Source organism: Ovis canadensis, chromosome X (assembly GCF_042477335.2).
Source record: "Ovis canadensis isolate MfBH-ARS-UI-01 breed Bighorn chromosome X, ARS-UI_OviCan_v2, whole genome shotgun sequence".
NCBI classification, from domain to species: Eukaryota; Metazoa; Chordata; class Mammalia; order Artiodactyla; family Bovidae; genus Ovis; species Ovis canadensis.
In genome coordinates this window covers 3,959,696-3,986,396 of record NC_091727.1, presented here as the reverse complement: position 1 = coordinate 3,986,396, position 26,701 = coordinate 3,959,696, and the positions used below count along the sequence as shown (strand labels likewise).

The window sequence follows — 26,701 nt, the reverse complement described above, 5'->3', positions numbered from 1 at the left end:
GGGAGTCTTCAAAAGGCAGGGAGGACACCTTGACTTTAGGACTTCTGGCTTCCAGAAGCAATGGTCCCTACTTTTTCTTTTTAATTAATTTTTTTTTTTTTTTTTGCTCACCAAACATTTTTAACTGGAGTATGGAGAAGGCAATGGCAACTCCAGTATTCTTGCCTGGAGAATCCCAAGGACGGAGGAGCTTGGTGGGCTACAGTCCACTGGTGGCAAAGAGTCGGACACGACTGAGCGACTTCACTTTTACTTTGCTTTCCAATGGGCTGTTAGTGTCTGCTGTGCAACCCTGTGAATCAGACAGATGTCTACAGACATCCCCTTCCTTGTTTCATTTTTATTTTTGGCTGTGCTGGGTTTTTATTGCTGCACCTGGGCTTTTTCTAGCTGCAGAAAGAGGCGGGTTGGAGGGGGGTCTACTCACCAGTAGACTTCTCACTGCAGTGGCTTTCTCTGGTTGCGAGGCTCCGGGGAGTGCATGGGCTGAGTAGCTCTGACGCCACGTGGGATCTTCCTGGACCCGGGATCGAACCCGTGTCCTCTGCACAGGCAGGCGGATTCTTATCCGCTGCGTCTCCAGGGAAGCCCTCATGAAGACTGCTAGGATGGCGTTCTACCCTAAAACAGCATCACCCATCCCGGGGCGAGGATGGGCCCCCTCCACTTTTTAATCACAGTGCTTACAAGGAAGGCAGCCTCCTGCCCCCTCGACTGTGAAATGAGTGGGTTGGACCCATCCCCAGGTCCTCTCCAGCTCTTAATTCTGCCTGATTCGAGAGCCGTGATCATTGTAATTAAGACTCTCCATGTGAATAGGGCTCGTTGGACACCGTGATTATCGAGACCACACGCTGCAGGGATTTTACTCAGTGTCTTGGCGATGGCATGAGACATCACAGACAGATTGGGGAAAGGGCAGGGCTGGGGAGGGGTGTGGTTTGCGATTTGAAATGTGTCGCTGAAATCGAATGCAGGGAGATGGACATCTTAAGTGACAGGCAGCCCGTCCCAACCCTGGATCCTTAAAGCTCAGGGTGGCCTTTATGTCAGAAAATCGAAACTGCCCTGAAATTAACCCTGGACAGAGAGGTGTTAGTTGCTTAGTCATGTCTGACTCTCTGCGACCCCGTGGACTGTAGCCCGCCAGGCTCCTCTGTCCATGGGATGCCCCAGGCAAGAATAGTGGAGTGGGTTGCCATGCCCTTCACCAGGGGATCTTTGTGATCCAGGGATCCAACCTGGGTCTCCTGCATTGCAGGCAGACTCTTTGCCATCTGAGCCACCTGGGAAGCCCCGAGGATGTAGGGTTTGCCCTATCTCATCTTCAGCTCTCTCTCCAGCATCCGACACTAAGCAAACAGAAGATGCCACGTTGGTCTGCCCCAGTGTATTTTTCCACTTGCAGCTCACAGATTGTAAACAGTTGAGCAAATAACAGACCTTTTGTCTTATGCGTGTTTGCATGAGGGGACACGCTGTCCAGCCCTTCACGCCTTCTCTGCTCCCCGGGGACAGTATTTCTTGACCTTGACCAACTGGATGGATGGGAACGTGGAAAACAATCTCCCAGTCGCTGTGAGTGTCAGAACCTTTAGAAGTGCAGACATGTGTTGTAACACGCTGGGCAGTCCTGGGCGAGCGTCGGACTTGCCATGGGGGTTGCTAGATAAGCGGGAGACACCGTCTTGGTCTTGGGGTCTTGTGGTCTGTTGGAGGACTGACATACGTGCTGGTGATGCTGACATACGTGCAGGTGATGTCGTTCCTGGAATCAGGGTGATGTCGTGTTTACGGGCCTAGGGGAGAACGGCAAGGAGGGGGGATGCTTCTTTACACCAAGTTCACCGGACACCTTCCTAAAGGACTGACGCCTGCCCGCTGGGAGGGTCTTGAACAGATCGTGAAGGATGGGAGCACTGGGGATCAGAGAAGTGTGGAGTTCAGAGCAGCTGCCGAAGAGACCTTACTGATGGCCCATGAAAGACTTGGCGGGCGTCCCTGGTGGCTCAGATGGTAAAGAATCTGCCTGCAATGCAGGGGACCCAGGTTGCCTTCCAAAGGGGGTGTTCACTGGCTATGTGTTGAAGAAAGCAGCAATTGTCAGGCACCCTGCACATATTCACTGAGAGAATGGAGAAATCAAACATTGCCTGTTAACAAGTGTTAACCGAGGCGTCACTGTTGGACTTGTAGGTGAGGCAGAGAGGCTGGAGAAACCACCTCTGTCATCGAGTCAGTTTATGGTTGGAGCAGCTGGCCACATGAGGCAAGGTGGGTCTTCTTTGATGGTTCAGCTTGTTTATAGACCAACATGATTTACTAAAATACAGGGCTTCCCTGGTGGCTCAGGTGGTAAAGAATCCACCTGCAATGCGGGAGACGTAGCTTCAGTCCCTGGGTCTGGAAGATCCCCTGGAGAAGGGCATGGCAACCCACTCCGGTATTCTTGCCTGGAGAATCCCATGGACAGAGGAGCCTGGTGGGCTACAGTCCAAGGGGTCGCAAAGAGTCGGGCACGACTGAGCGACTAACACACCCAGTTAGGAGCTTTTTGCCGGAAAGCAGGGGCAGAGAGCTACGTGTATATTTTCGCTATTTCACATACAGGCATCCTTTGTCCCTCACAGGAGGCTACGGCTCTGTTCCTCTCACACCCTCACCTCTCCGATGGGCACTACTGACCACCCTCTTTGATTCTCATCGCTATCTACCACTGTGGCCAGGCCGCCTCTGATACTTCCCAGGTGGTGAATTGCAATAGCTGATTTTTCACGTTCCAGTTTTCTCCTCCTCGAAGAGGCTTATACCAGAGTCCCTGCTTGTAGAGATGGTTGCAAAATAGGTCGCGGAATCAGTGAAAGCTCATTGAAATAGAGGCAGATAGTAAGTACCTATGAGGGAGGTTTTTCGTATTATTTATCTTTGACTTTCTGCTGCTCCTTCTCAGCCTAAAAGAGCTCACAAAGAAGGGCTGCGTATGAATGATGCTTAACAGGAACCCCACATGCCTTTCCGTGACCTATTTGGCTTTGCGGAAGGAGCTTCCCGCCTGCCTATCACGTAGGGTTACAAGCTTCCTCACGTAGGGTTCTCCGAGGACATCGCTGCTGGTATACCAGCTGTCTTTAGCTAACCAAGCAAAGTTAGCACATGGCCCCTCTCCCTGCCTTCCTCCCACCGTAAACTGGGCTGCACACCGTTGCTTTCTTCTTAAAAAATATCAATTGATCTGTCTATTTTTGGCTGTGCTGGGTCTTTGTTGCTTCACAGGCTTTGTCTGATTGCGGTGCGTGGGCTTCCCACTGTGTTGGGTTCTCTTGTGGACCGCAGGCTTCATAATGGCTGTGCCGCACGGGCTTGGTTGCTCTGTGGCATGTGGAATCGTCCCTGACCAAGCATCGCACCCATGTCCCGTCATTGGCAGGCGGATTGTTCATGGCTGGAACACCAGGGAACCCCGCCTGCTGTTCTCATATTTCATCTCCTGCTTGCTTCCGTTTCCGTGCTCGCCCAGACTCAAAGGCATTTTCGCGCTTTGGCTACATGTGTGGGTTGAAACGTTTTTCTGCCTTGCCCTCACAAGGGGGTGTTGATTGGCTATGTGTTGAAGAAATGAGCAATTGTCAGGCACCCTGTATGCATTCACTGAGAGAATGAGGACATCAAATGTTGCCTGTTAACAAGCCTTAACAACCGAGGCGTCGCTGTTGGACTTGTAGGTGAGTCAGGCTGGAGAAACCACCCCGTCATTGAATCAGTTTATGGTTGGAGAAGCTGGCCACATGAGGCAAGGTGGGTCTCCTTTGATGGTTCAGCTTGTTCATAGACCAGCACGATTTACTAAAATATATGAACTTCCCTGGTGGCTCAGATGGTAAAGCATCCACCTGCAATGTGGGAAACCTAGGTTCAATCCCTGGGTCTGGATGATTTCGCTGGAGAAGGGAATGGCAACCCACTCCAGTATTCTGGCCTGTAGAAGTCCCTGGGCCGAAGAGCCTGGCGGGCTACAGTCCACGGGGTCAAAAGAATCAGGCATGACTGAGTAACTATCACGTTTGTGCCTTCATGGATCATTCAACATCCTTCTGTGATTTATTTCTAAATGTCTACTTTGAAGATCTCTGCCAGTATTCATGTCCCTTGAATTTTTAGTTTCTTTTTTTTTCCGTATTATTTTAAAGACACTGTCACCTAGAAAAATTTGGAGGGATACCGTTTAGGAACGTTAAGGATTTTGGACTTTAATCCTTTTAAGTCTTACGTGAAAGCTATAAGTGTACCTTTATAGCTGTTTCTTTGCGCCATTTGCTGGATAACGACTCTAGTACTTTTTAATTTTGTTCTAAAGATTTGGTTCAAAATTAGCAAAGTGAATACGAAATGAATTTCTTGAGAATCATCAGAATTCTGGGATGTTTTCGGCAGAGTAGACCTGTGTACAATTGGTTATCTGTATTTTCAGTTACTCTTTAAATGCTAAGGAAAATTTCTCTCTGTTTCTCCTCGCTGGATTTTCCTAATGCTAAAAATGAAACAATTCGAGCATTGCTTAAAGTTGGGAGCAAATCCAAGACAGAAACACATGTTTTATTAAATATGCGAATTTTCAAAACTGAATGTGGTTTGGAAGATTGTGACAGAAAAGAGATAAAGTCTGGGTTGGATACATTAGGGTGCAAATTAAGATGATTTATGTTAATTGGGACATTTATCTGCACATTAGACATGTCTGGGACACCCTGCTAAAACCTTGCAATAAGTAGTATTCTCATCTGAGCATGCATTTTACTCAATTTTTTAGCTACTCATGAAAGTCTATCAAAATTCAGCTTCTCCCATTTTTCATTTAGAAATTCAGCAAGTCACTGAGACTCAAAAGACAGTTAAATGATGAATGATACTATATATTTTTTAATTTAAAAATATCTCTGAAATATCTTGTGGTTTTAAAGACAATTTTATATTTTCCTCTTTCTGTGGATGTGTGTGCAAGATGACAATAAATGATGATGGACGCTAGATTGTTCTTTTCTTCTGAACTTTTTTATTTTCTATTGGGGTATAGCCAGTTAACACTGTTGTGATGGTTTCAGGTGAACAGCAAAGGCACTCAGCCGTACACATACATGTATCCACTATCCCCCCAAACCCCCCTCTCATCCAGGCTGCCATGTAACATTGAGCAGAGTTCTCTGTGCTGTCCAGGAGGTCCTTGTTGGTTCTCCATGTTAAAAACAGCCGTGTGTCCATGTCCATCCCAAACTTCCTATTCCTTCCCCCATCCTTCCCCCGGTGACCATAAGGTTATTACAGAGTATTGAGCAGAGTTCCCTGTGCTGGACAGCAGGTCCTTGCTGGTTCTCCATGTTAAACACAGCAGTGTGTCCATGTCCATCCCAAGCTCCCTGACTGTCCCTTCCCCCATCCTTCCCCCTGGGAACCATGAGGTTATTACAGAGTATTGAGCAGAGTTCCCTGTGCTGTCCAGCAGGTCCTTGTTGGTTCTCCATGTTAAATACAGCAGCGTGTCCATGCCCATGCCAAACTTCCTAATTATACCTTCCCCCATCCTTTCCCCTGGGAACCATGAGGTTATTACAGAGTATTGAGCAGAGTTCCCTGTGCTGTTCAGCAGGTCCTTGCTGGTTCTCCATGTTAAACACAGCAGTGGGTCCATGTCCATCCCAAACTCCCTGACTGTCCTTTCCCCCCTCAGCAACCATAACAAGTCTAAAAAGAAATGATACACATGAACTTAGGAAACAGAAAGAGACTCACAGACTTAGTAAACAAACTTATGGAAACTAGAGTTGTTGTTTTTTTTTTAACAAATCTCTCTGAAATATTTTAGGTTTAAAATGTACACTTGCATTTTCCCATTTTGTCTATGTGTGTGCTGGACTACGTGCAGACATTGGTCACGAGTGACATGGAAACCTCAGGCCCCCTCAGCTGTAATCCTGGCTCCAACTTCTTGAGAGCTTCTGGTGGCTCAGTTGGTAAAGAATTCACCTGTAATGCAGGAAACTTGGGTTCGATCCCTGGGTGGGGAAGATCCCCCAGAGAAGGGAATGAGAACCCACTCCTGTATTCTTGCCTGGGGAATCCCATGGACAGAGGAGCCTGACGGGCTGCAGTCCATGGGGTCTCAAAGAGTGGGACACTGCTGAGTGACTCTCACCTCACTTACTTTACCTTATTTATTTGGCCGCAGTCAGTCTTGCTTGCGGTCCATGGACGCTGCAGTCTTTGCTGTGGCGTTGGAACTCTTAGTTGCAGCCTGTGGCGTGTTTAGTCATTGCATGTGGGATTTAGTTTCCTGACCAGAGATGGAACCGGGGCCCCTGCGCTTAGAATGCAGAGTCTTAGCCATTGGACCACCAGGAAAGTCCCTGATACTTCTTTTCTAGTATCCTCAAATCTTATGCAAAGTCTGTGTCCAATAACTTAGGATTTCTAGGCAGTGCTTACTGTACAGCATTTGTCGGTGGTGTTTAGTTGATGTCCTGTCTTTGCGACTCTGTGGACTGTAGCCCACCAGGCTCCTCTGTCCATGGGATTCTCCAGGCAAGAGTACGGGAGTGGGTGGCCATTCCCTCCTCCAGGGGGGTCTTCCTGACCCTGGGAGTGAACCCACATCTCCTGCATTGGCAGGTGGATTCTTTACCACTCAGCCACCAGAGAAACTCACAGTACTTAGCTACCAGGAAATAAAATCATATTCGTACCCTATTGAAAAGTCCTAGCTTCATCAACGGCATCTTTTACGAAAGTACTTATGTCCCTGTTAACCTTATGTTCTAGGTGTCTCCCGGACCTGCTGCCCGGGGCCTTTTGGAATGGCTGTGAACATCTCTATGAAACCCCAGGTCTTCGGTCATAAAGATGAAATTATTTGGAGAAGCTTCCTTGAATCGTTGTCATAGAGTGGAGTAGACCGTTCTTAGCTTCTGCATCGACTATTCTGCCAGAGGTCTGTATGCTTTGACTCATGTGTTTGCTGTGTCCTGAAATGCCAGCAACGTGACATAAGATGTTCATGCTAGTATTTGCTAACATCTCAGTAACTCATCAATACTGGTGTAACTTGAGAATTTAATATCAGTCACCCCAAGGGATTTTTTTTTAAATCTGCACTGGTCCTTCACTGTGGAATGCAAGCTTAGTAATTGTGGTACACAGGCTTACAGTTCTGGTACGTGGGCTTAGCTGCCTCGAGCATGTGGCATCCAAGTTCCCCAACCAGGGATTGAACCCACATCCCCAGCACTGGCAGATGGATTCGTACCACTGGACCACCAAGGAACTTCAGATTTTAAAAGAAACTTTCACGGATGAGTCAATAACCTAATAATTATAGTGTAACCTTTTTACAGATGGTATCTATATGGTAGCATATAATTTTATGCCCTATATAGTGAAACTGCATAATAAAATGTAATTTCCTATTAATTTTCAATTAATTAGCAATGTGTTGTCATATTTATCTGTTTTTAGGACATCTGTAATATGTCCTCCAGCACAAATGTAATAGACACATCAATTTTTTCGCCCCCAATAAGTGGTTTATTGTTTTGGTGGTTCTTTCCTGACACCCACACATATGGTTGACTTTTACACCTTGTGAAATGGACAGTGAGCTGTGGGTGTGAACCAAGGCAGGACCTCTGATCAAGTGAAATAGAAACAGAGCCAGTTTGTAAGCTGTGGTATGCAATCCCGCTATGTTATAATCGCTCCTAGTCCATCAGATCAGATCAGATCAGATCAGTCGCTTAGTTGTGTCCGACTCTTTGCGACCCCATGAATCGCTGCACGCCAGGCCTCCCTGTCCATCACCAACTCCCAGAGCTCACTCAGACTCACGTCCATCGAGTCAGTGATGCCATCCAGCCATCTCATCCTGGGTCGTCCCCTTCTCCTCCTGCCCCCAATCCCTCCCAGCATCAGAGTCTTTTCCAATGAGTCAGCTCTTCGCGTGAGGTGGCCAAAGTACCCGAGTTTCCGCTTTAGCATCATTCCTTCCAAAGAACACCCAGGGCTGATCTCCTTTAGAATGGACTGGTTGGATCTCCTTGCAGTCCAAGGGACTCTCAAGAGTCTTCTCCAACACCACAGTTCAAAAGCATCAATTCTTCGCCACTCAGCTTTCTTCACAGTCCAACTCTCACATCCATACATGACCACTGGAAAAACCATAGCCTTGACTAGACGGACCTTTGTTGGCAAAGTAATGTCTCTGCTTTTGAATATGCTATCTAGGTTGGTCATAACTTTCCTTCCAAGGAGTAAGGGTCTTTTAATTTCAAGGCTGCAGTCGGATGCTTGCTATTACTATCCACATCACTGGGACATTGAGGCTCTTTGGTCCTGATACAAAGTAACCTTTGATGGAAGCCTGTCAGGCAAAGATTCTCACAGGCTGGGGACTAAGAGTGCGACAAAGAGAAGATATTAATTGCTCCACCTGATACAATCTGTCTTGATAGTCTGACTGCCCACTTTGAGCCTTACACTGCCATTAACAGCTCTGTGATCTTGAGTGAGTTGCCTAATATCGCCTTCATTTGTGGGGTTTTTTTTTTTTTCAATTAAAGGAGATAATGCTGCCTTTTGTGCTCATTGAGAGGATGAAAAGAGTCCGAATGGGAATTCCCTGGTGGTCCAGTGCTTAGGACTTGGTGCTTTCATCACTGGGACCCTGGGTTCCATCCTTGGTCAGGGAAGTAAGATCTGAAAAGCCAAAAATGAAAAAGAGTCCATGCGTAAAGCAGTATGTTTAAGGTTGACCCACCATATATATGGGCTTCCTAGGTGACTCAGTGGTAAAGAATTCTCTTGCCAGTGCAGGAGGTGCAGGAGACTCAGGTTCGACCCCTGGCTTAGGAAGATTCCCTAGAGGAGGAAATGGCAGCCCGCTCCAGTATTCTTGCCTGGAGAATCCCCATGGACAGAGGAGCCTGGTGGGCTACAGTCCATGTGGTCACAAAGAGTCCGCCGACTGAACACACACACACACCGTACATGTTTAAGGTTGACCCACCTGGGACACGTTACCTCCGGTAATAATTCCTATTATGTTTGGACAAAGAGGCATCTTGATTCTGGGAAAAGCATGTGCTCTCTGATCTCAAGGCAGACATGGGCCCAACTCTGTCTTACAACTTGTGAGTCGTGAGACCTAACATCTGAATATCCTTTTTCCTAAAAGTATTTAAAATCAGTGTGATGGTAAACTGTCCTGCATGACTATAGAAGGGTCAAGAATAATGAGTGCAACTAAAATAGTTTGTTTCATACAAATTCATTTTCATAAATGTATTTGCCTTGGCGATATTTATGACATAGTAACTGATGGTGGCTATGTGTTATGAGTGATCAAAAAAAAAAAATTAGACCATGAACCTCCCTTCCTACAATCAAAGAATGGGCTCAAGTCGTTAGCTTTGAAAGCCAACCATCAGTACCAATGTCCTCTAGGGTTGAAGTGTGTTAAAGTGAGGGTAGAAAGGTTTATCCTCTGTTCCCACTTGCTGTCTTCCTGCAGAAGTAAAATGATGACTCAATGAAAAGTGTGTAGTCTGTCCAAATATCTCACGGGCAGTGGGGGGCGGCGATGCGGTGGTCACTTGCTTTGTGGTGATCCTCAGTTAGAAGTGGGAAGAAGTGAGATTGTTAGAGTCGTCCTGTAAAGAGAAGACTCCAGCCTGAGATGACAAGTAAAGTGCCCAGTGGTTCCAAGATGGTTACTGACCAAACAGAGCCTGCTTTTGCCATAGGAGAGCCGAGAGACAAGGACCGCTTGAATCTTGCCCGTCTGACGTACTGCTGTTGGAGGAAAAAAAAATCCCTGCAGGCTGAGAATTAGTCTCTCAACTAAATGATGCCTGAGGTGTTGTTGGGCTTCCACAAATCAAACTGTGCAAGGAGCTTGTTGTTGTTTGGTTGCCTCAGTCCTGTCTGACTCTTTGCAACGCCATGAACGGTAGCCCCCCAGGGTCCACTGGCCAAGGGATTTCCCAGACAAAAATACTGGAGTGGGTTGCTATTTCCTCTTCCAAGGGAGTCGTCCCAACCCAGGGATCGAACCCTAGTCTCCTGCATTGCAGGCGGATTCTTTACTCCTGAACCATCAGGGAAGCCCAGGCAAAGCGTTTAAATCCTTAACTTAAATAAACTAGATCAAACATAGACATGAAGTAAACTGATTGTTCATTTTCAATGAAAATTTAATGGTGGCCCAATGAGTGTAAGTATTAACACACTGCTGACCTCCAATCGCCCCAGTTTATTCTGAATTCTCAAATTGCCCGTGGACTCATGTGGTCAGACAGAAAAGCTATAGTTTGCTGTAATGACTGTCCTTTCTTGATTGGTTGCTTGAGTTTAGGAAGTCGGTTCAGAATTACTTGATGTCTCTATCCCCTACTTTTTCTAATCACCGAAAAGAAGGCTAAGAAGAAATGTCACGCTGGTTTTGACACAACGATACCATCTCTTTTACTGAGTGGATTTTTCTCTCTCTTTCTCTGTGTCTCTGTTTTATGGTAACAGGGGAAAACTGTGCTAAGATGGAAAAGCAATCAAGTAGATTTTCACGGAGGCATTTTTAAAAGCATCTTCTTAGAAGGACGATGTAATGGTAAGTATGAGAAAAGTAAACACTGATCTCCGCTGGTTTATTTTCTGGAAGCATTTACTGCCTGGTTAATTCACATCTAGCAGTGCTTTGAAATTACTTTGGTGGGGGAAAAATGGTTTTCTTTAAAAAAAAAAAAAGAAAGAAAAAAGAATCTATTTCAAATTCACCACAGTGCAGAGCAGCGATTTCAGCCTCCTTTGGCGGGTACAACAGGCATGCCCTGTGAATTTAGGACTTCGTCGTAATCACTTGTTTCTGCAAATAGCCCCAGTGCAGAGTCTCTCTCATTAATGAGACAGAAGAGTCAATCCTCTGACTCAGCTTGTGTATATTTCTTCTGAAATGGACCCTCATCCCGCTTTATCCTGCAGGCAGTATCTGAAGCTGCTGAGGTCTTTGAATGGCCTCAGTGTATCCTTGTATCATTTATGCCTGAGGCCCTGAGGAGTGGAATACAAAATATGAGATGTACTTTTAATGCAGGTTGGGGGCTCACTGAGGCCCCGGAATCCTTCTCTTCATCAGAAATAGAGCACAGCGCAAAGAAGGGGAAATTGACAGAATATTTTGATGGTTGTGAGCTCACATGAGTGAAGCTACTTCACAAGTCAAAACTGACACACTTACCCCCCTCCCCCCCATACTTAAAAAAAAATGCGTGCAGACTTAGTCCATAGTCGGGTCCAGCTCTTTGCAACCCCGTGGACTGTAGCCCACCAGGCTCCTCTGTCCATGGGGATTCTCCAGGCAAGAATACTGGAGTGGGTTGCCATGCCCTCCTCCAGGGGGTCTTCCCCACCCAGGGATGGAACCCAGGTCTCCCGTGTCGCAGGCGGATTGTTTACCATCTGAGCCACCAGGGAAGCCCTTTAAAAGTATGTCAGTATACTAAAAAGAGTATGTCTTAGTGTATTTCAAGTAAATAGTTGAGGTTTTCGTGACTCAGCGGTCCATTCAAGCCCTGCTGATATATATGTGATTCTTGTTGCTGTTTGTTCAGTCACTAAGTCGTGTCCGAGTCTGGCTTTTAACTGTCTGTTTCCCGTTTAACCACTTAATTTTCCAGTCTTCACTCTAACAAACTTGAGTGCCTTTCTGGGATTTTAGGTGATTGTCAAGGTCATGTCCTTCACTGGACTCTTGCTTTCAACCAACTAGAATTCTGAACTCCGCTTCCTATATCCTGCCATAAACAAATGCTAGGTTGCTTTCTTTTTTGGCTTCCCAGAAAAGCTAATTTGTAATGGATAAAGACTAATGCCACCCCCGTTTTTGCGGTTAACATGGAAATATGAAAGATAGCGGATGAGGAAACGAATGCATCGCAGTTTGCTCTTTTTATCTTGTGTAGACATACCTATGTTATCAAAAGAGTTGTGTGCACACACATTTCTCATCAGGATATACGGCTCGGCAATCAATAGCAACGCATTAATCAAATCCGTTTCTCTTGTGAATTCCAAAACTTTTTTTTTTTTTTGTATTGTCATTTTCTTTTTGGAGGAACATGGGATATATGTAACCAAGGCGTGAGGTTGCACAAGTATCAGGTCGGCTGAAGTCTGACACCCCAAGGAACTTCTTGGCCAGCCCAATACGTGTCTCCCTTCTCATACCAGCAACCTTTCGAACAGCTGTATGCAGTTCTGCTTGCCGTCACTTCAGCAGCCGCCCTGCAAGGAGCACTCAGCGCAGTGAAGCAGGCCGTCCTGGTTCTAAGGAGAGGCGGTGGTTACTAGGTCTGGAGTTAGAGCTCTAGACAGCACAGCTCTGAATACGGGCCTCCCGTGTGGCTCAGCTGGTAAAGAATCCGCCTGCAGTGCGGGAGACCTGGGTTCCATCCCTGGGTTGGGAAGGTCCCCTGGATGAGAAGGGAGAGGCTTACCCACTCCAGTATTCTGGCCGGGAGAAGGGTTGCAAAGATTCAGACATGACGGAGCGACTTTCACTTCAGGCCATGAAACCCAAAAAGGAAGATGATAGACAGTGCCCCCAGGGAAGGGCTTTCCCAGGTGGTGCTGGTGGGAAAGAACCCACGCGCCAGTGCAGGTGGTGTTCGAGACTCGGGTTTGATCCTTGGGCCAGGAAGACTCTCCTGGAGGAGGACTACAGTCTGTGCAGTTGCAAAGAGTCAGACATGACTGAGCTTGTGTGCGCATTAATATACAACAAACTATGGATACTATAGGTGTGTGCTTTCATAATTAGGAATTTTGTGAATGCACCAACTACAGTCTCTTAACTGTGCAGCTGGTGTTTGTCAGCTGAAATTTGGGGTGCATGCAAGCCTGAGGCCTGGGCTGTTGTTGAGTTGCCCAGTCGTGTCTGACTCTTTGCGACCCCACGGACGGCAGCACGCGTGGCTTCCCTGTCCATCACCAGCTCCTGGAGTTTGCTCAGGAACGTCTGGGAGCTCCCCAGAGTTTCATGTCTGAAAGTGACCTGCCCCGGGGAGAGAATCCACGGCCATCCACAGAAAAGCGTGTGTGATTCAGCCGCCCTGATGAGGGTGGGTCACCCCCAGCAGCTGTCATCCCCTGTCCATCATGATCAGAATCAAGAGGAAAGGACTGCTTGAGGAAGCGCCTTCAGTCATTAAGACTTTTGCTTTCTGCTCCCCTGAATATTTTCACGAAGGGCATTTATAGGGTTCAAACCAAGCAGTTCGCAGATCCCATTTGTGCCTGTCTCAGAGAGCCAGGTGATTGTGACTCAGCAGGCTTCCAGGAAGAGGGTAATTAACATCAGGATGGAACAGACTTGTTTTCTCTTTTCTCTGGCGGGTTGTCGGACGTCATGCCTTGGCGTGCTGGGGACCTGCAGTAAATATTAAGAAAATATATTTTTGTTGTAGGTGATTCGGGATCTTTTGCGTAAACATATGCCTTTTTCTCAGTTTTTTTTTTTTTAAATTGGAGTCAAGATGCTTTACAAAGTTGTGTTATTGTCTGCTGTGCAAGAGTGTGACTCTGTTATATGCATACATATATCGCCTCCTTTGTGAGCCTCCCTTCCACCCCTCTAGGTCATCACAGAGCTGAACACCCTCTGCTATATGCCACTAGTTAGCTGTTTCACTAGCTCAGTTGGTAAAGAATCCGGCTGCAATGCAGGAGACCCCAGTTTGATTCCTGGGTTGTGAAGATCCCTTAGAGAAGGGATATGCTACCCATTCCAGGATTCTTGGGCTTCCCTGGTAGCTCAGCTGGTAAGGAATCCGCCTGCAATGTGGGATGGAGAAGGCAATGGCACCCCACTCCAGTACTCTTGCCTGGAAAATCCCATGGACGGAAGAGCCTGGTAGGCTGCAGTCCATGGGGTGGCGAAGAGTCAGACATGACTGAGCGACTTCACTTTCACTTTTCACTGTCATGCATTGAAGGAAATGGCAACCCACTCCAGTGTTCTTGCCTGGAGAATCCCAGGGATGGGGGAGCCTGGTGGGCTGCTGTCTATGGGGTCGCACAGAGTCGGACACGACTGAAGTGATTTAGCAGCAGCAGCAGCAATGTGAGAGGCTACCTACTCCAGTATTCTGGCCTGGAGAATCCCATGGACTGTATAGTCCATGGGGTCACAAAGAGTCAGATGCGACTGAGCGATTTGCACACTTCAGTGTGTATATATGTCAGAGCTACTCTCTCTATTCATCCCACCCTTTCCTTTCACCTGTGTGTCCACGAGTCTCTTCTCTACATCTGCATCTCAATTCCCGCCCTGCAAATAGCTTAATTCATACTGTGACTCAGAAAGACACAAAGCATCCCAGTGTTTGCAGCCAGGATCTGGGAGCCACCTAGATTGTCCATCAACACACAAATGGACAAGGAAACTGTGGTACATATATTCAATGGAATTACACAGCCATAACAAAGAGTGGATTTGACTCGGTTGTTATGATGCAGATGAACCTAGAGCCTGTCAAACAGAGCAATTTAGAAAGAGAAAAATAAATATTGAATATTAATGAATACGTATGACAGCGAGGAGATCCAACCAGTCGATCCTAAAAGAAAAGAGTCTTGAATATTCAGTGGAAGGATTGATGCTGAAGCTGAAACTCCAATCGTTTCGCCACCTGATGCAAAGAGCTGACTCATTGGAAAAGACTGATGCTGGGAGGGATTGGGGGCAGGAGGAGAAGGGGACGACAGAGGATGAGAGGGTTGGATGGCATCACCGACCCGATGGACGTGGGTTTGGGTGAACTCTGGGAGTTGGTGATGGACAGGGAGGCCTGGTGTGCTGCAGTCCATGGCGTCACAAAGAGCCAGACACCACGAGCCACTGAACTAAACTGACTGATGGAATCTCAACATATGCCTCTAACATGCTCTGCCTCCTTCCCTTTCCATGGTGACTGCTGAAATAAGATTTTCCACTGTGTTCCTCAGTATTTATTGCAGCATGACATGGGGTCATGGGGAGTAGAACAGTTTGGACCTCAGTGAGGTATCCCGTAACATAACCTCATGAACACCATTAGCAAACGGGACTGGAGACGTGGTCCTGTTCCGTCACTTGAACCTTCCTGGGATCCTTCTTGGCAGGCCGTTGGAATTTCTTTTTTGACCGTCCTGGGTCTTCATTGCTTTGTGTTTTCACGCGCTGTGGTGAGCGGAGGTCACTCTCTAGTCGAGATGCATGGGCTTTCCATCGCAGCGACTGCTCTTGTTGCAGAGCACGGTTTCTAAGGTGTACTGGCTTCAGCAGTTGCAGGTCATGGGCCCAGACGAGGGATCAAACCCGTGTCCCCTGCACTGGCAGGTGGATTCTCAATCACTGGACCATCCACGAAGTCCTGGTGATTTAACTCGAGAAGGCTGAGTCTTCTGTGTTCCCATCATAGCACAAGGCCGTGCAGAAGGTTCTCAGTAAATGACGGGTGAATGCAGGTCAACAAGCTTGACTCCTGGTCTCACAGGGACACGTGCTTTCTGGCAACCAGTAGCTCTAAGGTCTAGTTTGGGTTGAGACGCTCAAGGGAGCAGGTCAAGGACACTGCACTAGTTCCTCGACCTCCTTCCTGTGCCGTCTGCTGACAAGTGAGGGAATCAGCCTGGCGGATGCAGTTTTATCCAGGTGTAAACGGTCCCCTCCTACGCGTGAAGCTTTTCTGCCCAGCGTCTGAGTGGACGAGACTCTTTCCCATTGTGCAGGTAATCCTTCTTCGAACCTTTAATATCAGACGGAGAAAACAGAGTCATTCCAGCCCATGTTTGCTGTGTTCAGGAGACCAAACATCTTCTTTTGACCCCAGGGATGGGACTCCTTTCGTAGCTCAGTGGATAAAGAATCTGCCTGCCTATGCAGGAGAGTCAGGTTCGATCCCTGAGTTGGGAAGATCCCCTGGAGAAGGGAATAACAACCCACTCTCCAGTATTTTTGCCTGGAGAATCCCCATGGACAGAGGAGCCTGGTGGGCTACAGTCCATGGGGTCACCAAGAGTCAGACACAGCTAAATGGCTAACCAACCAGCACCACAATGGAGCCTCGATTTTCGAGAATTTTTATTTCCCTCGCTATTTGTTCTGGTCTGGTTCATATGCACGGAAGACCATAAATTATTTAGCATTGACTTATCTGTAATTAAGTCTTCTAAATGGACTACGATTTCAGCGGCTGTGTTTTCTTCTCAATTACTTAGAAAATTTAAGGCTTCCTTGGTGGGGCATGAGGGGGGGATGTTGAGTCTTTCACTTGTCCTTTCAATGGTAATTGATTGGCTTGTTCAAATTAGGCTGTTCTGGGGAGAAGGTTAACAAATAAAACCTGGCGAGGGGAGAAGGAGGTGGCGTCAGATGAATGAAGCGCTGTCCGCGCTGGATCTGTGTCCTCATTAATTTCGCACCTTCAGAGAGACTGCAGATTCATCACGAAGGGTGATTTGAGAAAGGAGCGTGTGTCAGCTCTGGAGTTTCACTTTCCTAACAGGTGTTCCTTTGCTCTCTTGTGTTGCTGTTTTGTGCATGGGGTCTTTTATTTTTTGTTGGTGTTTCATCGCTCAGGCATGTCCGAGTCTTTCAGACTCCCACGGACTGTAGCCCACCAGGCTCCTCTGTCCATGGGATTTCCCAGACAAAAATACTGAAGTGGGTTGCCCTTCCCTTCCTCCAGGAGATCTTGTCAACCCAGGGATCCAACCCACGTCTCTGGAGCCTGTTGCTTCGCAGGCGGATTCTTTAACAGTGAGCCACCAGGAAAGTCCCTTGAGTCTTTTATAATCCAATGTTAATTAAACATGTCTGCTAACTGTGTTCTCTTGACATTGTAGGCTTAATTTTTTAAAATGTTGAAACCACAGACGTCCTCAAAAATCGATGGATGAGGGGAACTGAGGCTGAATGTGGAATCATGTTTGGTCATTTGTTATTTTATGGTTGGAAACGTCAGATTAGAGTTGAAGCATTTTACAACGCGGGATTTAATCTTCTCAAATATTTTCAAATCATTGGGTTTTCTGGGGTCAAGTCTTAAATCTCTCACAATGATGTGCCGTGAAAACCATTAAAAAAATGTTTAGGTTAATTCTTTATTTTGGCTGTGCTGGATCTTAGTTAAGGCATGTGGATTTTTTGAGTTGCAGCATGCAAACCCTTAATTGAGGCTTATGGGAGCTAGTTCTGGGACTAGAGGTCAAACCCAGGGCCCCTGGATTTGGAGCAGACTTTTACTCACTGGACCACAGGGAAGTCCCTAATATATATATATAATTATTATTTTTTTCTTTCTGAAAGCAGTAAAGTGGCACTGTGAATGAAGTAGGACTCAGGACTATCTGACCCCAGAGGAAATGATTTGAGGATAGAAGTCATTTCCCACCATGGTAGCCATCTTGTTTTCACACTTCTGAAGGTCCACGAATTGATCTTAGGTCTTCAGGATAAATTGGAAGGATGCTTGTGCTGAAATTGCTAAACAGCTTTGGAAAGAAGTGTCGCCATTTGTGACATCTCAGGGCTTGGAGAGAACCCCCTGGAGCTCTGATTCTGTCCCTTTCTCACCAGTGGTTTCCGCCAGCTGCTGGTTGAGAAGCTTTCCGATCCATTGCTCTCTCAGGCTGTTCTGTTGGGAGATGCTACGTCAGTCATTGCAATCTGAAAGGCACCCTCTTGGAGCCTCACCATTACGTCTGCTGTATTTTTCTCAGCCAATCGTCTTCTTTTTCTTTTTTAGCTTTTTGTTTTGGTTTGGGCTGTAGCTGATTAACAAGGCTGGGGGAGTTTCAGGTACACCATGAAGGTACTCAGCCATGCATGCCCATGGATGCACCCTCCCCCAAACTCCCCTCCCATCCAGGCTGCCACACGACATGGAGCAGAGTTCCCCGTTCGCAGCCAGTCTTCTTGAAGAAAAGAAAGTGAAACTTGCTCTTGCGGCCCCATGGACTATACAGTCCATGGAATTCTCCAGGCCAGAATACTGGAGTGGGTCGTCTTTCCTTCCTCCAGGGGATCTTCCCAAACTCAGGGATCGAACTCAGGTCTCCTGCATTGTGGGCGGACTATTTACCAGCTGAGCCACCAGGGAAGCCCAAGAATCCTGGAGTGGGTAGCCCATCCCTTCTCCAGGGGATCTTCCGCACCCAGGAATCAAAGCCCGGTGCTCCGCTTTGCAGGGGGATTCTTTACCAGCTGCGCGGTCAGGGAAGCCCTCTTGAAGACGGGTCATGGAAACGCATTGGCGTCACTCCCCTCTGCTTTTGCAGGCTGTTCATTTCCTCCTAGTACTGATCATGAAGTTACTGGTGTGAACGGGACACGTGGACAAGCTCAGTGCTGGCGCTCCCATGTCTGGGGCAAAAGCCAGGCTCAGCAGGGGCAGTTCCTTCTCGAAGGTCTAGGGGAGGGGAGGATCCACTGTCGTGCCGGTTCTGCCCCTCCTTGATTCCTGCTGCCTTCTCCCATCATCTCCTCTGTCTCCGTAATTTATTACATCACCTTCTCTCACTCTGACCCCCGCCTTTTCCTTTCAGTTGTTGCTTAGTCACTCAGTCCTGTCCCAATCTTCTGGCACCCCAAGGACTGTAGCCCGCCAGGCTCCTCTGACCGTGGGGATGCTCCAGGCAAAAAGACTAGAGCGGGTTGCCATGCCCTCCTCCAGGGGGATTGTCCCGAACCTCCATCCCCCGTGGTGGTAGGCTGATTTTTCCCCACTGAGCCACCTGGTGAAGGAGGCCCCCTCTTCCTTTTAAGGACCTTATAATTCCTCTGGCCTTACCCGGATGAACCAGGGACATCTCCCCATCCTAGGACCCTTCGTTTGATCACGTGTTCGGCGTCCACATAAAGTTCTCTGCCAGGGAAAGCTGTGTGTTCTCAGGAATTCTGGAAATACAGAAGTGGATGGCTTTGTGGTGTCTATGTGTATGTTTGGCTGTGGGTGCAGTCATTCAAAAGCATCAAAAGCTGATGATGCTTTTGAACTGTGGTGATGGAGAAGACTCTTGAGAGTCCCTGGTACTGCAAGGAGATCCAACCCATCCATCCTAAAGGAGGTCGGTCCTGGGTGTTCATTGGAAGGACTGATGTTGAAGCTGAAACACCAATCCTTTCTTCACCTGATGCAAAGAGCTAACTCATTGGGAAACACCCTGATGCTGGGAGAGATTGAAGGCAGGAGAAGGGGACGACAGAGGATGAGATGGTTGGATGGCATCACCGACTCAATGGACATGGGTTTGGGTGGACTCTGGGAGTTGGTGATGGACAGGGAGGCCTGGCATGCCGCGGTTCGTGGGTTTGCAAAGAGTCGGACACGACTGAGCCACTGAACTGAACTGAGATGAACTGGAGTCGTTCAGCCTAGTGCAGGTTGAAGGCTGCAGTCCTGTGAGTGTCAGGAGGTAAGTCTCAACGCTCACCTTCACTGACCTCTGCCACACCCATCTCCTTCCCTGGCACGGTCTCTCTTCCTTCTGTCTCTCTCTCTCATTTTTGCCGCACGTCCTGGCATGTGGGTTCTTAGGTCCGAACCAGGGATGGAACCTCTGCCCCACTGCGGTGGAAGCCTGGGGTCCTAATCCGTGGACCCACAGAGAAGTCTCCTCCTGCATCTCTTTTACAACATTCTTATTCGCTTTTATTTTTCCCTTCCTTCTTAGCATCCTCTTCACTTCCATTCCGCCTGCTCTCACCCCTTCTTTCTCTTCCACTCTTTGCGACCCCATGGATTGCAGCATGCCAGGCCTCCGTGTCCATCACCCTCTCCCAGAGTTTGCTGAAACTCATGCCCATTGAGTCGGTGATGCCATCCAGCCATCTCATCCTCTGTCATCCCCTTATCCTCCTGCCCTCAATCTTTCCCAGCATCAGGGTCTTTTCCAATGAGTCAGCCGTTCGCATCAGGTGGCCAAAGTATTGGAGCTTCAGCTTCAGCATCAGTCCTTCCAATGAATGCTCAGGGTTGATCTTCTTTAACCTTGAGTGGTTCAGTCTCCTTGCAATTCAGGGGACTCTCAAGAGTCTTCTCCAGTAGCACAATTTGAAAGCATCAATTTTTCAACGCTCAGCTTTCTTAATGGTCCAACTCTCATATCCGTACATGACTACTGGAAAAATCATAGCTTCCCGAAGATGGACCTTTGTCAGGAAAGTGATGTCTCTGCTTTAAATGCTCTGTGTAGGCTATCGTCTGTGGCATTGCATAGAGTTGGACAGGACTGAATCACTGACACTTTCACTTTCCTCCCTTAACTCAGCTTTCTGGGGAGCTAGGAAAAAATCCCGTTCAGCCTTCTGACTCCATTCCCACCCACACATCACTTCTCAGGGAAACCTTCCTCCCCCTGTCAAATCCCTTATCTAACAGCATCTCAGGCTAACTGGATCGCTCCCTGTTTACTGGAATATCTCACTTCTCTCCCAGACTAAACATTAGAGTATCGGAAATATTCTGTGTTACTATAACCACCGCCTCATTTGAGACAGTGCTCATTCACAGTCAAAACTTATTTATTGAACTGACATTATAATAAATTATGATAAGCTTATATGTTATATGATATGCTTGTAATATAATAGATTATGTTACTGTTGTAATGAAAATATGTATTAGTAGCAGTGAAGGCTGTGTTTAGAGCAGTGATCCCCAACTTTTTGGTACCAACCTCTGGTTTCATGGAAGACAGTTTTCCCACAGACGGGGTGGGGGGGTGCGGGGCATGGTAATGGGATGATTCGAGCATGTTGCATTTATTGCCGTCTTTATTTCTATTATTATTACATCAGCTCCAGCTCAGATCATGAGACATTAGATCTCAGAGGTTGGGGTCCCCAGGTTTGGAGGTATATCTCACTACTCTACGGTCAGTCTCTCTTAGAGTTGCTTGTTCGTGTTAATTTCCATGGTATGTGTATGTTTGGTGCTGATTTACTCGCTAAGTCATGTCCCAGGTCTGCCGACCCCGTGGACTGTAGCCCGCCAGGCTCCTCTGTCTGTGGGATTCTCCAGGCAAGAATACTGGAGTGGGTTGTCATTTCCTTCTCCAGTGGATCTTCTCGACCCAGGAATCTAACCCAGGTCTCCCGCGTTGCAAGCCAATTCTCTACTGACTGAGCTGAGAGGGAACGTCTGTGTAAATGATAACGGGGCTTCCTTGCTGCCATTAGTGGTGATGAACCTGCCTGCCAGTGCAGGAGACACAGGAGCTATGGGTTGGATCCCTGGGTCGGGAAGAGCCCCTGGAGGAGGAAGTGGCAACCCACTCCAGTATTCTTGCCTGGAGCATCCCATGGAGCCTGGCAGGCTACAGTCCATAGGGTCACAAAATGAGCTGACGAAACAACAATGCGGAGAAGGCAATGGCAGCCCACTCCAGTACTCTTGCCTGGAGAATCCCATGGTCGGAGGAGCCTGGTGGGCTGCAGTCCATGGGGTTGCTAGGAGTCGGACCCAACCGAGCGACTTCACTTTCACTTTCACGCATTGGAGAAGGAAATGGCAACCCACTCCAGTATTCTTGCCTGGAGCATCCCACGGAGCCTGGCAGGCTACAGTCCATAGGGTCACAAAATGAGTCGACTAAAAGACAAAGTCAGAATGAATGACTGAAGACGTCAGGAATCCCTTGGCAGTTCCCCGTGCCACCTGCTAGAATTTACTCCATCCGTACAGAGTTGGCAGAAGACGGCCAATGTCGCCAGTGACCTGAGCGGTCCGCTTTCTACTCGGTCAACCCTGATGTCCCCGAGACCTCTCGATCTATGGATGCAGGTGAAAATAAACCTCCCTTCTGAGCACACAGAACGTTTGTCTCTGTCTCTCTGAAGAGACAGGCTAAATATTGCTGTCTTCTGATGCAATATTGTTTTCCTCCAAGAGGTGCTCAGCCTTCACTTAAAAGAAAAATGTTGGCCGGGCTGGTGGAAATGAACTGATAACCTTGTTTGGGGGGACAGGACTCTGCTCCAGGGTAGCTACTAAAGAGTAATGTTTTCAAAATAACACTGAGAGATGAAAGTGAACATTTAAAAAAAAAATGCTGTCAGCGATTTAGACCTTCTCAAGGTCATGTGGAGAATTGCTTAAGTGGAGTTATTGCCACTCTGATCTCATATATATATATATTTTTTTTTTCTCCCCCTGAGAAATGGCCTAGCCAAAGATTTATTTATGTTTTCTCTTTTTTTAACCCAGTTCAGTTGCTAGTTTCTATATTTATAAGCAGGAGAGAAACGTACTGGATGTTAATTGTAATCAACAGACACAATCGGATGGAACCTGTTCCCCTTGATTTGTGCTCTGGTGGAGTTTTATCAAGGACGGTTGAGTTGAAGGCTCTCTCTGTCGTGGAAATGAGTTGTTTTGTTCTGTCCAAGGGCTCTTGTTTTAATTTCTAAAGGGGATGTACTCGCTAAAGCTACACATTTAATTTTGTAAGACAGAAGGAGCTAACTTTGCTTGAAAGAGGAAGGGTTTGTAGTGTTAGTAACTTGTCATTTCCTGTGTGAAGGTAGCTGTCTTCAGCATTTTAGTCATTAGGTATGTGTGTGCTAAGCCACTTCAGTGTGTTTGACTCTTTGCAACCCCACAGACTGTAGCTTCCAAGGCTACTCTGTCCATGGGATTCTGCAGGCAAGAGTTCTGGAGTGGGTTGCCATGCCCACCTCCAGGGGATCTTCCCAACCCAGGGATCGAACTTGGGTCTCCTGCATTGGCAGGCAGATTCTTTTACCCCTAGAGTCACCTGGAAAGCTCAACTCTTAGGTGACAGAGAGAAATAAGGAAATGTCTTTGGGAAGGCAGAAAGGTTCAGAGCACATCCCAGCTTTGCAAGGGAGCAACAAGCCATCTCTCGCTTTACCTTCTCTGAACCCGAACTTTGCTGGCCTCCCTGGGTCTTATAATTGCTTTTTGGTCCCGAGAGACAAGCACTTGGTCCCGAGAGACGAGCACTTGCTCCCTCAAACTTTTGGACAGTCGAATCTTGCAGGGCTCAGAGGTCACACTGGCTAAATCTGCCGTCGGATAATATGCTATGAACTCAGCTGTGATCACACTGGGGCGTCCAGGTCCGCGTGCTCACACCCAGATATCAGACCACCGTGCCCCTCGTGGGGACCAGGGGTTTTCTCTCCTTGTAGAGGAATGCTCTAAGATTTTCGCAAATGGCTCTTCTCTCAATTTCAGCCTACCGTCACTTTTTCTCTAACAATATGTTTGTTATAAGAGTCAATTTTTGGCTGCACTGGGTCTTTGCTGCTGTTCAGAGGCTTTTCTCTAGTTGGGGTGATCAGGGGCTGCCCTTGACTTGCGGGCCTCTCTTGTTTGGGTAATTATGGCTCGGGGCTGAGTAGTAGCATCTCCTGTGCTTAACACAGGCTCAGTAGTCATAATGCAGGGGCTTAATCGCTGCGTGGCATGTGGGATCTTCTTGGACCAGAGATGGCACCCATGCCCCCTGCACTGGCAGGCGGATTCTTAACCACTGGACCACCAGGGAGGTTCTACCACTGTGTTTTAAAAGATAACTGCAGAGTCACAGACACTCACAGGAGATGGTTGACCTTAGGCATATTCCTTTCCCGCATGTCTGGATGATGCTGTTGCTAAGATAACATGACCTGAAGCCTCCTGCTTTTACCCTTGGCTGTGTGACGGTTTTAGAACCTTGGCGAACAAAGCCTGCCTTTTCTTCTTTTTCATGCTATAATCAGTGGTTTGATTTTTTTTTTTTTTTTTTTTAGTTATTAGTGCAGGGAAGTTTTGTTAGCTCCGAACTCCAGAAGGTCAAGGTGATATTTGATCTTTGCCAGTCCCATGGAATTTAGGATTCTGCTGTTCTTGTTGTTGTTCAGTTGCTCAGTCGTGTCTGACTCTTTGTGACCCCATGGACCACAGCACGCCAGGCTTCCCTGTCCATCACCATCTTCCGGAATTTGCTCAAACTCACAGCCATTGAGTCAGTGATGCCATCCAACCATCTCATCTTCTGTCATCCCCTTCTCCTCCCACCCTCAATCTTTCCCAGCATCAGGGGCTTTTCCAATGAGTCAGTTCTTCGCATCAGGGGGCCAAAAGATTGCAGCTTTGGCTTCAGCATCAGTCCTTCCAGTGAATATTCTGGACTGATTTCCTTTAGGATGGACTGGTTGGATCTCCTTGCAGTCTGAGGGACTCTCAGGAGTCTTCTCCAGCACCACAGTTCAAAAGCATCCATTCTTCTGTGCTCAGCTTTCTTGATGGCCCAGCTCTCACATCCACATCTCCTGGATTTTAGTTCGTCTCTGGCATTTCAGTTCGTCAGCTATTTCAGCAGGCACGCACGTGTCTACACACACACACACACATACGCACACACCACACCACACCACACCTATAAATGTGACTGTTTTCTGTATAGGAGATGTAGCAGATTTATGTTAATTATCACCAAAAAGATCTCTGATGATGATCCAGACATCAGGAATCCTCTCCTTTCGTTTCTGCAAACATTTCTATCACAACGTCATAAGTGAGCTTACTTACGACTTACACAGACTCTCAGAACGTCTTTCCACAAAGTGAACGGCAGCTTCCTCTGTACTGCCTTCCGTTTTCAAGATCATAGCATGATTGAAAACATTCTGTGCTGGCAATGGGTTTAAGAGCTCAAACCACGGAGGGACTGATTTAAAGGCAAACACTTTATATTAATGCTTTATATTAGTGCCTCCAGATAGCTTGAACTTAAAACGGAAGTAAGGGGCACAGGGAATTTAAAGCTCAATTAACACGTTCAGTTCAGTTCAGTCACTCCGTCGTGTCCGACTCTTGGTGACCTAATGAATCATAGCACACCAGGCCTCCCTGTCGATCACCAACTCCCAGAATTCACTCAAACTCATGTCCATCAAGTCGGTGATGCCATCCAATCATCTCATTCTCTGTCCTTCCCTTCTCCACCTGCCCCCAATCCCTCCCAGCATCAGAGTCTTTTCCAATGAGTCAACTCTTCCATGAGGTGGCCAAAGTACTGGAGTTTCAGCTTTAGCATCATTCCTTCCAGAGAACACCCAGGACTGATCTCCTTTAGAATGGACTGGTTGGATCTCCTTGCAGTCCAAGGGACTCTCAAGAGTCTTCTCCAACACCACAGTTCAAAAGCATCAATTCTTCGGCACTCAGCTTTCCTCACAGTCCAACTCTCACATCCATACATGACCACTGGAAAAACCGTAGCCTTGACCGATGGACCTTTGTTGGCAAAGTAATGTCTCTGCTTTTGAATATGCTATCTAGGTTGGTCATAACTTTCCTTCCAAGGAGTAAGCGTCTTTTAATTTCATGGCTGCAGTCACCATCTGCAGTGATTTTGGAGCCCCAAAAAATAAAGTCTGACACTGTTTCCACTGTTTCCCCATGTATTTCCCATGAAGTGATGGGACCGGATGCCATGATCTTCGTTTTCTGAATGTTGACCTTTAAGCCAACTTTTTCACTCTTCTCTTTCACTTTCATCAGGAGGCTTTTTAGTTCCTCTTCACTTTCTGCCATAAAGGTGGTGTCATCTGCATATCTGAGGTGATTGATATTTCTCCTGGCAATCTTGATTCCAGCTTGTGTTTCTTCCAGTCCAGTGTTTCTCATGATGTACTCTGCATATAAGTTAAATAAGCAGGGTGACAATATATAGCCTTGACATACTCCTTTTCCTATTTGGAACCAGTCTGTTCCATGTCCAGTTCTAACTGTTGCTTCCTGACCTGCATATAGGTTTCTCAAGAGGCAGGTCAAGTGGTATTCCCACCTCTTTCAGAATTTTCCACAGTTTATTTTGATCCACAGAGTTAAAGGCTTTGGCATAGTCAATAAAGCAGAAATAGATGTTTTTCTGGAACTCTCTTGCTTTTTCCATGATCCAGCGGATGTTGGCAATTTGATCTTTGGTTCCTCTGCCTTTTCTAAAACCAGCTTGAACATCTGGAAGTTCACGGTTGATGTATTGCTGAAGCCTGGCTTGGAGAATTTTGAGCATTCCTTTACTAGCGTGTGAGATGAATGCAATTGTGCGGTAGTTTGAGCATTCTTTGGCATTGCCTTTCTTTGGGATTGGAATGGAAACGGACCATTTCCAGCTCTGTGGCCACTGCTGAGTTTTCCCAATTTGCTGGCATATTGACCCTAATTAACAGGTAGTGGTTTTATTGTTTCATTGTTTAAGCTTTGCTAGGTAGAATATTAAAATACTGAAGAGACTTTGTATCCTAGTGGTTCAGAGCACAGAATTTGGAAAGAAACAAAGCATAGTGTGACTTCTGATATCACCTCTGATTCCTTAGACAGGTTTCAAGTTCTTTAGAGCATCAACCTCCTTCTCTGTAATGTGGGTAGACAACAGTTGCTCTCATCACCATGTCGGGGGAAGAGAGAGAGCCTGGCATTCAACCTGGAACTCTGGTGGTACTCAGTGATTTCACGGGGACAAAGTAGTTTATTTCAAAAAAATATTTTTTGCAGTTATATGACCATTTTCTGAATTTGTCTTTCTTCAGTCGCTCAGTCATGTCCGACTCTTAGGGACTCCGTGGACTGCAGCACGCCAGGCTTCCCCTGTCCTTCACCAGCTCCTG

The 26,701-nt window shown here is 47.1% G+C and overlaps 1 protein-coding gene across 1 annotated transcript in view; it reads left to right on the top strand.

Annotated features, from left to right (window-relative positions):
* LOC138930122 (neuroligin-4, X-linked) overlaps nucleotides 1-26,701 on the top strand; it is a 399,630-nt gene that overhangs the window by 31,998 nt on the left and 340,931 nt on the right. The window contains exons 2-3 of the mRNA XM_070289688.1: nucleotides 6,811-6,979; nucleotides 10,561-10,648. The gene's annotated coding sequence lies outside the window, so the exon portion shown is untranslated. The remainder of the gene's footprint in view (nucleotides 1-6,810; nucleotides 6,980-10,560; nucleotides 10,649-26,701) is intronic.